This window comes from Eupeodes corollae, chromosome 2 (assembly GCF_945859685.1).
Source record: "Eupeodes corollae chromosome 2, idEupCoro1.1, whole genome shotgun sequence".
Classification (NCBI taxonomy): Eukaryota; Metazoa; Arthropoda; class Insecta; order Diptera; family Syrphidae; genus Eupeodes; species Eupeodes corollae.
In genome coordinates, this window is record NC_079148.1 from 98,271,591 (window position 1) to 98,288,391 (window position 16,801).

General features: G+C 32.8%; 1 protein-coding gene across 1 annotated transcript in view; it reads right to left on the bottom strand.

Moving 5' to 3' along the window:
* Positions 1 to 16,801, bottom strand: part of LOC129946115 (uncharacterized) — a 54,399-nt gene that overhangs the window by 36,589 nt on the left and 1,009 nt on the right. The gene's annotated exons all lie outside the window — the stretch shown is intronic.

The following is a 16,801-nucleotide window of genomic DNA, read 5'->3' on the forward strand; positions in this document are numbered from 1 at the left end:
TTTTTTTTTCAGGTTTTTATTTTTTGTAAAAAAAACTGTCAATTCGATTTTTCTCAAAATTGTTCCTAATGTTGAAAATAATATTTCTTTTAAGAAAAAACTAGTAAGAACCTATAATCTCAAAGTTTTTAAGAGATATTTGAGTCGAAAATAATTTTGTACGAACTTTTGTTAATTTTTTTTCGGTTGTTAATTTTTTGTACAAAAAATGTCAAATCGATTTTTTTCAAACTTTAACTGAATGTTGACAACAAGATGTTTTGAAAGATAAAAGTAAATTAAAGCCAATATCTCAAAGTTTTGAAAAGATATTTGAGTCGAAAATCAATTTTTACCAACTTTTATACATTTTTTTAGGTTTTTATTTTTTGTAAAAAAACTGTCAATTAGATTTTTCTCAAAATTTTATCAGATGTCAAAAACATTATTCTTCGTTGCACAAAATTGTTTTAGAGATGAAATCATATTTCAGTCGTAAAATTTTGGAGGTGACAAATTTTTTTTTTTCAATTTTATTGATTTATAAAAAAACCGTTATATTGATTTTTTTCAAAAAATATACCTGTTTGGTATCACGTTACAATATATTATATAAAATTTAATTCAAGTCTCTAGCGTTTTTGGTTCGTAAGATATTTAAGGTTAACCAAAATTTTCACCTTTTTTTCAAACTGCTATGGTAAAAAAACCACGCACTCAATTTTCTTGAGAGCCCTTTCTGTATCTTTCTGCTTAATTATCTGTATAACGAAATTTATTTGAAGTCGATATCTCTTCTGGTTCTTGAGCTATGGACGACGAAAAAAACGTCGCGAACGTACGGATGTACGGACGTACAAACGTACGTACACACGCACGCACAGACATCTTTCTAAAAATCTTTTATTTCGACTCTAGGAACCTTGAAACGTCGAGAAATGTCAAAATTTTCAATTTGACAAATCGGACCCATTACAATATCTTCCTATGGGAAGTTAACAAGGAATTATTGAATCCTTTGCAACCTGGATTCTGGTCTGGACATAGTTTTGTTTCAACTAAACTCAAAGTATCTGATGACATGCTTTAGAGAATACATTAACAACTGTGATAACTTTACTTGACTTTTCAAGGGCATTCTATTGTGTAGTCCACAACCTTCTCTGTGATAAATTGACGACCCTATTAAGCTTCCCTGACACAATTAAAAAACTTTTTTACTCATATGACAAATTGTATGCAAGCCGTGTCTTTTAATGGTAGAATGTCATCGTTCCTCCCTGTTAATAATGGTGTTCCTCAAGGATCAATCCTTGGGCCTTTACTGTTTTCATTGTTCATAAATGATGTTTCCTCTGTTTTGTCTTACTGTCAGTTTCATATTCATGCAGATGATGTCCAATTGTGTATAAGTTTTCCTTGGATGATACTTATGGATGCAATATCTAAAATGAATATTGATTTACAGGCTACATATGATTGGTGGACACGGAACAGACTTTAACTCAATCCTTAAAAAAACGAAAGATCTTCCCATTTCACTAAACAAACCAAACCCAGATAATTTCCCTTCCATTATGTCAAATAATTTCATTATTGAATATGTTGCCCAAGTTAGAAATTAAAGTTTGGTCTTTAACAACAAGTTAACTTGGAATAACCAGTTGTGTCAAAGATTTATGCTTCACTTAGAGGACTATCTGTTGCTAGATCCGTACTACCTACCCATGTTAAATTAAAGCTGGTAAAAGTACTTGTCCTACATATGCATAATAAAATCCGGGTGCGAGTTGTTTGCTGATCTTGATTCTTAATTAGCTCACAAACTAAAGGTGATTTTTAATGCAATAGCTCGGTTTGTTTTTAACCTACGCAGGTCGATCTAGTCTCTTTTCAACCTCATCAGCTTTTTAATTGCGATTAGTTAGCTTTCTTCAAATACACACATTTTTAGTAATTTTGCGAACTAATTTTTGTAGAATTTGGATGAAAACCTGCTGTTTTTTTTTAAAATGTATACATGTCGCCAAAAAATGAACCATCAACCGAACTTGACGTCAATCCGGAAATCTATAAAACTTTGTTAAAGGAATAGGAAGATCCTGGTTGATGCATTGACCGATTGTGAACGGTTATCAAAAATAACTTTAAGTATCCTACGAAGTAAGACTAATAAAGCCAGCAAAAAGACTTTAAATATTTTACGAGAAAAGACCAACATCTTAAGCAAGCCAAAGATAACAACGAAAGTTTCGAATAAGAACTGAAAATATTTTATCCTAAGGGTTAGCAAAGAAAAAGAAGAAGGTTTATTTCATGTTGTGGGTCTATTTATACAAAATATACGAAGAGAGAAATTACGTTTGTTTTTAAAAACCTTAGTTTAAAGGCGAACTCAATACAAAAAAAGCAGGTGGGATGAGACCCACACTGATAACTTCCCATTACGTCTGTCGATTTTTCTCCTTAAAAGTATGTAGCTTTTCGTGTTGGGTTAAAAAAGTTGTCAATTGAATTACCAACAATATTTTTCATACCGAAAAATAGTTTATTCTGAAAATCTAGTTTTGTTAAATAGATTTTTAGTCGAAAACAGTTTTTTACCAAACTTTAGTAGCATTTCTGAAATTTTTACAAATTGGATGAATGAAATTAATTTGAGGAGAGATATCAAGAACCGAACAATTTTTAACAAATTTTTATAAAAAACGGACTGTTGGATTATTATAAAAAAATACTGCTGGACATCGAAACAATATTTTCTGTGATATCAAAAAAGTTTGAAGACAATTTTTTTAATTTTTGAAAAGCTATTGTAGTCGAAAGTAAATTTGTACCTAGATTTAGTATTGTTTTTTTTAGGTTTTTTTTTTTGTACAAAAACTGTAAATTAGATATTTGTCAAAATTTTACTTAATGTTGACAACAATATTAAAAAAAAAATAAAAGTAGTTAAAAGCCAATATCTCAAAGTTTTAAAAAGATATTTGGGTCGAAAATCAATTTTTACCAACTTTTATTATTTTCTTGTTCGCATATTGAAAACAACATTTCTTGTAAGTGAAAATTAGTTGGAAGCAATAATCTGAATTTTTAAAAAGATATTTGTGTCAAAATTCATTTACCAACTTTTGTAAAATTTTCTTTTAAGTTTTTTATTTTTTGTAAAAAAACTGTCATTTTAATTTTTCTCAAAATTTTCTAGAATGTTGAAAACAATATTTCTTTTAAGATAAAATTAATTGGACGCCATAATCTCAAATTTTTGAAAAGATATTTTCTCGCTAGCTCGTTCCCTAGCTAGCTGTCTCCAGTTTCGCACGCCAAATTGGTTGAGGTCCTCTCCCACCTGAGTGCGCCACCTGAGTCGCGGTCTTAATCTACTGCGCCGTCGATCGGGATTGGATAAGAAGACCTTCCAGACTTCAGCGTTGATGTCCATTCGCTCTACATGACCTAGCAATCTAAGCTGTTGGACCTTAATTCTGCTAACTAGGCCAGCGTCGCTGTACAGCCCGTACATTTCGTCGTTATATCTTCTCCTTCATTCTCCATCCATGCATACGGACCACTAAACCCATCTTCTTCGCTTCCGTCGCAATGCTCAAAAAGGCTCCACTGACATCACGCTTTGATCTTCCAATTATGTCAATATCATTTGTGTATCCGAGTAATTGGATGGACCTTTGGAAGATTGTGCCTCTAGTGTTGACGGTTGAGTTTTGCACAATTCTTTCCAGAACGATGTTGAAGAAGTCGCATGACAGTGCATCGCCTTGTCTAAGACCTTTTTTGAGATCAAATGCATCGGTAAGATCTTTTCTGACCTTCATAGAGCAGCGTTACGTTTTTATTTTTTATAAAAAAAACTGTCAATTCGATTTTTCTCAAAATTGTATTAGAATCTGAAAATTTTTTATTTCGCCTCTAGGGACCTTGAAATGTCGAGAAATGTCAAAATTTTTAGTTCGACAAATCGGACCGATAACAATAACTTTGTATGGGAAGCTAATAAAATGTGTATGATATTTAGCATTGCTATGTGTTCATATGTAAAAATGTATGTATCAAGATAAGATAATAATAGGTACCTAATAGCTCCTTATAATGGTTTTTGCTTCAACACAACATTTTCTATAAAATGAAACTAGTTTAAAGCTAATATCTTTATTTTTTTCAATCGAAAATGGATTTTTACCATTTAGTGTTTGCTTTTTTTAGGTTTTTATTTTCTGTAAAAATCATTTTAATATTCGTAAAATACTCGAAATATTGAATTAAATAATATAAAATTTAGCGTTCGTACGGACGTACACAAACAGAAATCTCTCTAAAAATCTTTTATATATATTCGGGACCTTGAAACGTCGAGATGCGTCAATATTTTGAATTCGAGAAATAAGACCAATTACAATAATTTCCTGTGGGAACTTCAAAATATATCCACCCAGGACTTTTGAAAAAAAAAGACTGTTTTCTTGCCTTAAAATATAGAAATAATGTTTTTCTTTGTACACAATAACACTTCTACCGCCGCCATCACGACCCCTTGAGAAATATATATCTTTACGGGTGCCTATGGTCACATCGAAACAACATCAAACCTCCATTTAAAAGTTAAAAGTAAACATTAAAAACTTTTAACTCAATTTTAATAACCATATATAAATATTATTTACTTTTCCACAGAGGCGTGAATAAAAAACAGGCCAATGTTGCCAGTGAAAGGTAAACAAAGAAAAATTTAAAAATAAATTACTTGGCTTAAGGCTATATTATGATATGCGGTCAACGCCCACCGCCCAACATTTAGATACTTGAAAGTTTGTCCTTTAAAACCATTTCCGCAAACATTCATTTCCTAGTAATTTCATTTAACCTTGAACCACAAAAGCAAACCAAGTAAGACATACATACATCAATAACGTATAAATGTACATACTTAAGGGTACACATTTAATTAAATATTGATTCCCGGTTTTGGTTACGAGCGTTCGTCTTCTGCGAACAACAAAAGTGTCATCTATGGATTTGTAAATACATTTTTCATATTATTTCTCTTTAAAACTTCATACAGTTTTGAAATTGAATTTTGATAAAGTTTATACAAATATGTACACTGCCTGTCTCTCTCTCTTGCACACCCTCAAGCACATCTACCACACCCCTTCCAATAAGAATAGAAATCCAATTTAAACTGAGTTCTTATAACCAAGTATCTAGCTTACTCAAAGTTTTCAAAGCATATCAAACCAAACATTAAAAAACGAATAAAAATCACCACCCACTAATAGGACTTTAGGCTGAGAACACATTTAATTTCACCTCCACTAGAAAAATTCAGTTGAAGTTGGGAGGTGGAGGGGGTTGGATGGAGAGGTGTGTTGACAATAATTTTAATGGCTTTCCCCCATCACAACCCATAAAGTTTCAATTATTCATACTCAATAAAGATGTCGTTGTCGGTGTTTGTCGGACGTCTCTTGCATTAGGCTTATGATGGTCAGAAGTCTTATCGTTCCTATTCAGACTGGTGCTGCAGGTTCTCGTTCGCATATTAAATTCTTAGTTCCATCAATATTCATTCCAACAAAAATTATATTCAACATTAGAAACTTTTTAATTGGCACAATTTGAAAATGTTTTCGAAAATCTAATTTTATATTGCAATGCGTAAAGTTAAACTTAACTTCCTTCTATGTAGGACGTAGGTTACACAAAATTGAAAACCATACATAAACTTCAAATACAAAAGCTTAAAATTCAATTTGAAAGACGTGAGAAAGAAGTTTCAAATCGATACATACTCGTAGATAAAGTAGAGGAGTAAAAACTATACGTATAGTCAAATCGATGTTAGTTAAAGTTAAACACCATCCTTAGAGATTGATTACTTCGAATACCTTTAGAAAAAGTTTTTCGAAACGCTTAAATGGCACATGCCAAGTTCAACAAACCTATCTACACAGTTGAAAGTTCGACTACAGAGAGGTTTTCCTTTAAAGAAAACAGGATATTTCTGTGAAGGAGAGGCGGAACCGAAGACCGAACGAACCAGCATAACTTATTGAGTTATTTTGATGTTCATTTTTTTAAATTACATTTTTATTTAAAGAGGACTCTTTACTGGCAGTGTAGTGTTTTTGCGACACACTTATTTAAACATGGAAAGAAAATAATGATGTGCAGGTGGGACGACCTGCATCTGAGTTAAAGAAGACGACGACAAAATAATGATTTGATATTTGACTCTTGATGAAAACTATATAATATTTTTATGTTTATTATAAACAAAAATGTGGAAAGCTTTATTTATTAAAAGGAAATATAATTTTATGTAAGTCACCTACATACATAGTCGTTTCTAACACTATAAAATACCTGCGAGGATGCGAATGCAAACATTGTTTATGTAACCTATTTTTTTGACGGCAACATTCTGTTTTGTGATTTATAACATTCCACCCTTATATTTAGAAACCCCATCTAAGATATTGAATAATTTATATTTGGTTTTGAGATAGCTTTTTAATGTAAACATTTTTAAACAGGATACAAAGATTTAAAATAAGTCAAGCAAATTAGGTCGGTTTCTATTTTTTAAACACCAACAATAACGTATTGAATAAATTTCTCGTTTCGTAGTCTTTTAAGATGAAAATGTGAACAAAGCGTTATTAAAATATTAAGGTTGGAGGTTGAATTTATTTAGATATTTTGCATATAGTTTAAGATATTTCTTTGTCTACAGTTGGGACAGTTTAACATTTGTGGGATTGAAACAAAAGAATGCTATAAAACTCGTTTTTTTTTTTTTTAATTTGAACTTCAAATAGTATCAATGTACATAAAGTAAAAATTACTTTTAATTGCTTTAAAATTGCACATGTTTTATATAATTAACAAAAAAATAAAATTTTGTCAAATACTGCTAGGCATCACAGCACCAGGTCCTACCATTTAAATAAAAACCTTAATCACATCTATCTGCGAATAATTTGAGGAATGGTGGGAACCTACAATTTTTATGCCGAACGTGAACTATTAATTTGAGAATCACTTTAATGATCAGATTTTCATTTGGAGGAAACAACCGTGACAGAACTTTTAGGTGGCACAAGTGAACCTAGACTCAAGGGCGGATCCAGACTTTCAATCAGGGGGGTCACACACTTAACATATAGATTGTTTTTGAATGTTCTGTAAAGGAGGCTGACAAAATTTGAATAACATTATGTCTAAGTTAGACATAAATGTACACATTTCAAAAGCTAAAGCGGCATCAGTTTTTTAAATATATTTAGAGGGTTTTTAGTGCATTTTACACAGAAATGTAAGAAATTGATGTGATATAAAGAAAAAATCGGGCTTTTTTTGACGTAGTTTTTATATCTATTATCACTTCGCTATTAGTTTGCTTACTCGTAGATGCTAGAAAATATTTTGATCTTAAGGGAGTCAACAAAACTTGAAAAGTTAAGTACATAATTTCTGTAAAAAAATTAAATAAAAACAAATTCAGGTAAACAAATAAGTTTTGAAGAAACTTTTGTGTGGCACTCACAAATTACACTATTACAGAATCTCTTTTCACTTCAAATCTCAATAGATTCAAAAACTTTTTATCAATAGGTATTAACAAAACTTTCACTTTTGCTGTTTTTGGGACATTTATGTATATGATTGAAATTCATGTTTAAATCTCAGTTCTAGAGCATCCAAAGCGAATTCATTTTAAAAAGTAGATTTATTTCATTTTTTAAGATCTTTTAAAAGTTTTTTTATTCAACAGAAAATCAATTATGAATAAAATGCACTACTGGGTTTTGTGTTTGAACCCAATCGACACAAGGCTTTGAGATGTGGGGGCAGGACAGACAGACGAACGGAATCGGATAAGCTACTTTTTTCAACTTTTTTACCATTGTAATGTCATGTTTGATTAAAAGCTGGAGTTCGAAATTTTGTACGAATAGAAATAGATTTTACAAAAATAATTTAAAGCATTACTAAGGTTTTAACAAACTGATGAATCTGTGCTGCGTTATTGGAAAAGGGTTGAATTTCCGATTCATATTATGTTCTTGGTCCAGTTCTCAGTTTAAAAAAGTACTTTTAGCAGACAAAGTTTTAGGAAGTAAAATACATACAAAATTAGTTTTCATGTATGTATGTATGTACATACACAAAATAATTAATTAAAAATAAAACTTGGAGTCATAACGCAATACGATAGTTTTGAATTCAATGAAGTCATGACCCCTAGGACACCCCTCCCCTCCCTGGATCCGCCTTTGCCTAGACATTTGACAGTCCATCCTGGATACAAAGGCAATTTCTTAAGCTTTGAAAAAATGTTATAGCACACTGACTACACCACCCTACTGCAACAATAGCCCTATTGTAAACATTACAGACTTCTATACTTACCATAGCTTTTAGGGAGTGGAAGTTATTCTTGGAAGAAGATTGAATCTACTTGTTTATCGATGAATCAAAAACTAATGATAGGCTTGATTTCCACCTTCTTATTCCACCTTAATAACCATTCAAGGTAGAAGTCCTGGGTGGAAGAAAAAATGATAACAACATCTGATATCCTGATTGGAAAATATTGGATCTCTGGACTCTATCTCCACAAACTCTCTTACAGATGGTCAGTCATCTCTTAATTAGGATGACATCGCAATTTAATGCTCACCTTTAATAGGTCCTGTGCCACAATGACATTCTTGGAAATTGTAAGTAGTAAAGGGTGTTCTTTTAGAAGCGCTTTTTTTAAGAAGAAATAAAATGCACAAAAATGCAATGTTTTGGTCAAGAATTTAGCTTTATTATAAAAATAAAGGTTTACCATGTTTTGAAAATAATTTCGGGCAACTGGCAGCCGCAACTGTCTCCAATAAATTCCAGCCTATAGATGCCCAATGTTCAACCCCTTTTTACAGCAATTGGGGCCGTATGTTAGCATTAACGATTTGAATATTCTCTTCCAAGGCCTCAATCGCCTGGGGCTTAGCTCCGTTGATAATCGATATCACATAATCCCGCAAAAATAGTCAAAAGGTGTTAAAATGCATGATCTTAGATGCCACGCTCGCCGCGCCGGTCGGCATATTAAATTACGTTGCTATTATTATTATTATGAGATATTGCACTTTCTCAGCTGCATGAACTGGACAAAATTAATTTACCGATCCTTGGATTCCGCTCGGGGGCTTCGATGAAGAGGGAATTCACCCTATCTCAAGAAAGACCGAATATCAGATTTTTTTCTTTTTATTCTTCCCCTTTTTTTCTTTAATTTTTTTTATATATTTTATTTATTTATATAACTTATTTATTTTTAACTTGTTTTCTTGTTTTATTTCTTAGTTCAGAAATTTCCGCACTATGTGGCAAGTTTGTAATACTATTGCTTTTTGTCCCGGTCTTGCAGCTCCTTGATCGACTCCAGTTCCGATATGATTGAGATTCTTTTTTAGGTTGTAAGATATTTATCCTTCAGCGAATATCACAAGTCGATAGATGTTAACCCTTTCCAGCTGCCATACTGATTTAATTTCGATAGCTTGGTTCTCATATTTCTTATTTTTTCTGCTTTGGTTTTTTGGATGCTAGTGGTCAGCGGAACTGCGATGTCTATCGCCGTCACTGTTTTCAATTTTTTGTCGATGACCAGGATATCCAGCCGATTGAAGTCAACTGTTCGGTCCGTCAGCATGGGTAAAGAATATGATCACCAGATTCTAGTACTGCTACTGGTAGTATCTGTAGAATGGGACCATATTTTCTATCAGTCCATATTATTTTGCTAGTCGATGGTGGACGATTTTAGCTACCTAGGTATGCGGAGTTAGCTAGCACAGGGCACCAGTGTATTAGGTGTTCAATAGTTTCACCCGGCTTACCGCATTTTCTGCATCTATCTGTCGCATCTATTCCGAGGCAGTGCTTTTTGTAGTTCCTGGTTTTTATTACCTTGTCTTGTATTGCAATTGCAAATCCTTCAGTTTTCGGGAATAGGAAGCCATCTGTGAACCATTTTAGGGAGCTGGTCTTTTCAATGAGCTCCTTACGTAGTGCTTCGGGAATTTCTTGTGGAGACTCTTGTCAAGGTACCTTTCTTGTTCGGTTTGGTCGCGCTCTAATATTATTTCCCCCTGTGATTTTAAGGTTTAGGGGCGTGAACTTATCATCTAGAGCGCGGGCTCTCGATAATATTTCTTCAGGTGTGGAAAGTAGCTTATTTCTCATTTTGGTTTAATGCGTTCTGCACATTTTATAGATGTTGAGTAGGCCTCTGCCACTTTCCTTTTTTGGGAGGTATAATCGATGGAATGACCAGTTGGGATATAGGCTTCGGAATTTGGTAAGTAGTCTTCTTGTCATCTTATCCAGTCAGTCAGTCAGGTCAGTATTCGACCGAATGAGTAGCTGAGCGAGGGTAGTGCCCAAGAGTTAATACTTTCCATCAAATTTTTAGCAGACAGCCTGGTGTTCAGTACTTTAGTCAGATTTTTTTAAATTCGGGCTTTAATTTGGTGTGGTCTATACCTACGTATGTTCTGCGAAATTCCAAGATACTTATAGTCTTCTTTTTTCATTTCTTCCACTCCTTGATATAATAATATAATCACACGATTTCTAAACGTTGTTCAAAAGTAAATTTAGGGATTATAAAATGGCAAATAAAACTGTGCATAAATAAAGGGACAGCTGTCAAATACGGAAAAAAAGTATCGAAAGCGTTCGTCTAAAAAAACAAGTTAAGTATCGACTATTCATACTTTACTATAATATATTTATTTTCGTAATATTTTATAATGTTTATAACCTCTGTTTTGCATTTATATTTATTAAATTAGATGATGTTCTTTTATTCATTCGTGGCATTAAATAAAATAACTGAAATCGTTAGAGCCAGTAAATTGTTTAATTGATATGCTTTTAAAAACAATAGAAAACAATTAAGTACGTATGTAATGTATATACATAATTTTTATTAATACTGAAATCAAATGTTCTTACAACTTGTTTATCTACTCTTATGTAAAATACAAAAACTACTTTTTAACAAAGCTCAATTGATTGAATAATCTAATTAAAACTTTTTAATGAGTTCGAGTAAGGATTGCTTCCATAACAATTTAGTTTCAAAAACCATCACACACTTGTATTTCAATTAAACTTTAATTGGGCTCTGTTGATTTTCCATGAAGTTTAATAATGATTTTAATTAACTAATCTAAAAAATATAATAGTTTTCTGATGTTGTTGAAATGAATAAATAAAGGCAAAAAAATACGTATAAAATGTGAATAACCTTTTATACAAAATTAAGTTTATTTTGTGTTATAAAAAAATCGTTCAATGAAATTTTAGTTTTAGGTAACTTAAGAAGTATACATTTTTTCTCTTTATTAATCTAAAACATAGATCTTTAAAAATATCCTACTAAATTTTAAAAAACACCACGTTCTTAAAGTCGAAAGTAGTTAACTTGAAATGTATTAGACTCAATGCGTATGACGTAAAAACCAAGTTTAAACAAAACTTTTTTGGTACATATTATTAAAAATTAATTGAAATCAATCTTCGTTATTTTTAACAATAAACTTTAATTTAAAAATAAATTAAGTTTATTTTTTAAAACCCATATCAAAGAATATACTAACCCATCTTAAAGAATAAATCATGTCATACAAAAACAAACAAACAAAAAAAAAAATATTAAAAACAGGAAAGGGATGAAATCGAATTCAATGTGGAAAGGACGAAACTCTGATAGCTCAACTCCTATTTATTGCATTAGACAATGACATGCGATGGAGGTAAATTAGTTGCCCAAGAAATTATTCAAGAACATAAAAACAAATTTATCATGTTTTTACTTTCAGACTCTATTTATAGCATGATTTATGATAAAATAAATGAATGGTTTGATTTAAAACGATGGAAATGAAATGCACGAATGAGTCGCATGTACTTGCTTTGGGTTCAAGAACTTTGTATTATTTATTTGGGCTTTTCGGAATGATTTAGAAATGTGAAAAATCGAAATCGAGTGAGTCGCTGAAAAACAATAGAAAATTTGTCTGTTGTAGACCGTAGAGTTGACGAAACCCAGATATGTAGTTTGTAGAATCCTCTTCGTTCTTTGAACCTTGCCATTCCTCTAATGGCGGATCCAGGGAGGGAGTTATTGTAAAGGGATTTTTTTTTTTTCAATTTTTGTAAGAATTCCCTTGAATTCAAAACTTATCTTATTTCGTTACTACTTTTAACTGAAAGCTGGACGAATAACAAATATGAATCGGAAATCCAAAATCATCAACTATTGACTAATGGACCATCCTGGCTCGTGTGACAGCCATAAAGCTAAATTAGAAGATCTTTAATTTGATATTAATTTGCTTTTACATTTTTGAAACTCGACATCTTAGTTTTTTACACACATAAATAGTGTAAGGCTTTCTTAAAGTGTTTTTTCTTTCTTTTAAGATTGGTTTTCTATTAAAAAATCTTTAAACACGGATTTCAAAAATTCCCAAAAACAGCTAAAGTGACACTTTCGTTAAGCTAATGGCTAATTGCAATACATAATGGACGTTTTTATATATAAAACCTTTGAATCTCTCAAGAATTGAAATGAAAACAGATTCTGCAATTTATGAGTGCCATACTAAAGTTTTTTTCAACTTATTTATTGGCGAACTTAATTTGTTTTTATTTAAATGTTCGAAAATTCAAGAACCAAACGTTTTTGTCTCTACAATTTTTTAGTTTTGTTGACTTTTTTTAGGATCAAAGTATTTTTAAAAGGTTCACACAAAACACTATTTTTTTAGAATGTCTTCTAGCATCAGCTCCAATCCAATCTAACGATAATAATAACAGACTCTCGAAAACTTAGTCCGGAAAAAATACGTCAAAAAAAACCAGCAAATTTTTTTAAATCAGATTCTGATTTTTATCTTCTGGGTTTTTGTAGAGTTCTTACCATTAGTAAAATTGTCAAAGCTACGTTTCAAAACAATTTCTTACACTTCTGCGTGAAATGATCTTAAATATTGCGTACTTAGAAAACTGTTGGAATGTTGAAATGCTTTCATATGTAGGGAGTTAGTGGACCAGTGTTTTACAATAATATAAATTGAGCTCAAAAACTCATCTTTATGTTAAGTTTGTGGGGAGGGGGGGGTTGTCACACACAAAGTCTGGATCTTCTCTTGCATTCTACTGTATTAGACAAAATACCATGTTTAGCATAAAGACTTAAGGTCTTAAGGCTTTGAAAATTTTACTTAGACTTAAAGACTTAGGTCTTAAGGCTCTTAAAGTTTAATAAATAGAAAAACCAATGTCGGTCGTATCTTAGCTAATTCGGTCCATGTATTACTTCCAAATTATCCTTATGTTCACTGAAAATAATCTTCAATGATAAGGCTCAGTGTTATTTCTCGTAAAGGTGACATACGACAGCAAATGTGCAAATTGGTCAAGTAAAATTCGATTAAAAGAATCTGGTGCTGTAATGGCAGGTTTTTCGTTTTGTTTTCCTTTTAAACCAAAATCAATCTTTGACCGTTTTCTCAAAATCTATTGTAGGCTCATAGATTTTGAAAAGACTTGGCACAACAGTCCGTTGAGAACTAAGTCGCATAGTGACTTTTAACTCACAACCATTCCTGTGTGCGAGTACTGTTTGCAGGGATGGAGGAAACAAAAACTGTAGGTGCCGATTCGGAACGGCTAATTTGAGAAAGCACTTTTGTCAATTCCTCGCAAGAGGCAGTACCCGTTAAAAAAATGTAGATGGCACAGGCAGTGATTAAACCCAAAACCTCTGGCATTACAGTCCAACACACTTTTTTTTAATTCAATTTTATTTCATCTTAAAACTATCTAAAAGCTAGACAAAAATTCATAAGACTAGCCTAATTAACCACAACTTACAAGTAACTTACTGGTCCCATACGGACACTCTAAGTTAAAAAAAATACTTAATTCTAATGCCCTTCGGCCCTAAGATCTATTTTACTGTAAATTCATTTTATTTATTTTGTACTTATTAATATATTAAAAAAAAACTAATTTCAATATCCTGTTTTTACTTTTACTTTACTTTTTAAAAAGTACTTAAAATTAAGTCCTTAAATAAAACTTAAAACTAACTTAAACTATACCTATTTAAACTACCTATTTAAAAGTATGCAAGCCGGCCAAGGCTTAAAACCCCATCCCAACTACCCACTATCAAGTTTCGATTGTGGCCACCAAAACAGGTTCCCCTGCTTCACCCTATCAGTTCGGTCCCAATCGGACACAGCCCTACTGAACCGAAGGAGCTGTGCCCCGCCTTGTGCCATGACGTCCCGATTATACAGGATTCGCCTATACAAGGTTTGTCGTCTGACGTGGTAGATTAGCGGAATTGCCAATCAGACCGCATCTATCTAAAAAGAGGAATGCCTCTGGTGGAATGAAGCCGCTCAAGCGGGACATAAAAAGATTCGGCTGTTCGATATAAGCCGGTACAGCTTCGAAAACACTGCCACTCGAACGTTGAACCACACAGGCAACCATAAATGATCATCGGCCGTATGAGGGCCATTAGCAAATTACCTTCACTCTGGGGTAAAGCCGACTGCTGTAAAACAGACGGTTCGTCAGAGCGAAGGTTCTTCTGGCCCTGGTGAGAGCAGCATTTATCTGTCTGTCGAAATATAAATACTGATCTAACCATATACCGAGGTACTTTACTACACTTTTGCTCGCTAATGGCTGCCCGTGGAGATCAACGATGACCATCTTGCGCCAATTCTTGCACGTTTTCCTCATGGCCCAAGCCAATGGCGTCCGGAACAGAATTGTATTCAACTTCTGGACACTTATTTTCTGTTTCCAGTCGTCGCCAAATCGCTGAATCCTATCGAAATCACGGTACAAGGGTATTCTAATACCTTCAACCTTTCGGACCGTTCTGTGCGCAATTATATCGTCGGCGTACGCAATTGCCTTTGAAAAACTACCTATCAGATCGCTGGTGTAAATGCTGAAGAAAATCGGCGAATTGTTGTTGAAGAACATTTTTAGTTTAGAAGTTACTTTGCCACTTTTGACAACAAACTGTCTACTGTTAAGCATATCATAAGGTATATACAACAATGGCTTGCTTATGCCAAGTCTGCTCAGTTTTAGGTAGAGGCCTTCTAACTATACGGTGTCAAAGGCCTTTTCCAAATCAACCAGAACAGCACCTCTACATTGTTGTTTTGATTTAGTTCATTGAGTATCAGAAACGAGTTTAGACGCAGCATGAGTTGTGTCATGACCCGCCTTAAACCCGAACTGTTTATCCGGAATTATTTTGTTGTCCGCAGCCCACTTGGCCAGAGCCCTATTGATGATCTTCTCGTAAACTTTGCTGATGCTCGAAAGAAGACTTATCAACCGAAGATTTGACGGGTTGGAGTTGTCCTTTCCCTTTTTCGGGAGAGGATGAACCACAGCGGTCAGTGCATATACTGTCGACACCTGCTGAATTTTTGTTTTTTTTATTGAATTGAAGATGAACTAAAGCTCAACCTTCGTCACTAACAAGTCCAACGCACAAACCATCATGCCACGGGTACTACCATATAGATCCATAATTCACCTCTCCTTTTTGAGACTTCGGACATTTTAATTCCGCCTGATTGATTCGCTAATGTTAATAGCGTCCATGAACACAATCGGGAGTACAATAAAAGCAGTGACACTTTAATGGCTGAATCGCAAACACTCTCAGCTTCGGTTTCGTCTGCGTTACGATGGGCCTGCTTTGAGGTCGGTTTGAATGACATTTCTATAATTTTATCCCTTCAAAGAGCAAATATTTTGTTTATTGACATTTTTTTACAGCTGTTGAGCTGTTAGACAAAGCAAATTTTCAGATAATTTAACTAGAGCTACCGTGACTGTCAAACATTACGTTATTTTCCTTAACTAAACGTGAGGTCGAATCTCCATTGTGATAGCATGCATTGAATTCCTATGGCCGAACTCGTAATCGTCACGTGAATCCGAAGCTGAAGCGTGTTTGTGATTCAGCCATAAGAATTTCCAGCAATCGTAAGAAAATAACAATCACATACAAATATTTTTTACTTTATCCTAAATGTTAAAAATGTATCTTGCCAACGAAAAAAAAAATCCATTGGAAAATATCTTCATCAACCGTAAAATTTTGTCTTCTTCTATCACTAATTGAATAAAAAAGACATGTATATATTAATTTGCCAAAAACCTACCTTCATTCATCGTCTTGTCTGAATTGAAAACCTACCTAATAAAAAGTCAACTTATAAATGAACTCATTTGGCGCAAAAATATGCCTTAAAGACCTGTGTAATGTGTATTCATAAAAAATATAAATTTCGTAAATATGAATTCCAATTAAAACAAATTCTTGGAAAAGTGTATGTGACAAAAAAGTGGATTCACTAATTCCTCATTAGTAATTTATCAATTCAGCAAAGTCTTGTGCTTAGTGAAAAAAAAATATGTTATAATATTACATCCACTTTAAAAACCTTTACTTTCATTCAGCCAACTATATTTCATTTGATTTAACTTTCTCATTAAAAATATCTGTTATATCGAACAGTATCTACCTCGACCTGCGTTACACTTTCCTTTAAAATGAAATAGGTGTCACGTAATTAGGTATACGCGTGACCTATTGTGTGTACATAAAACAATTTAAAGGATTTTATACAAATCCTTGCGTGAAATGAATACAAAAAAAAAATGATCTCAATAACGAGAAAACCATTTA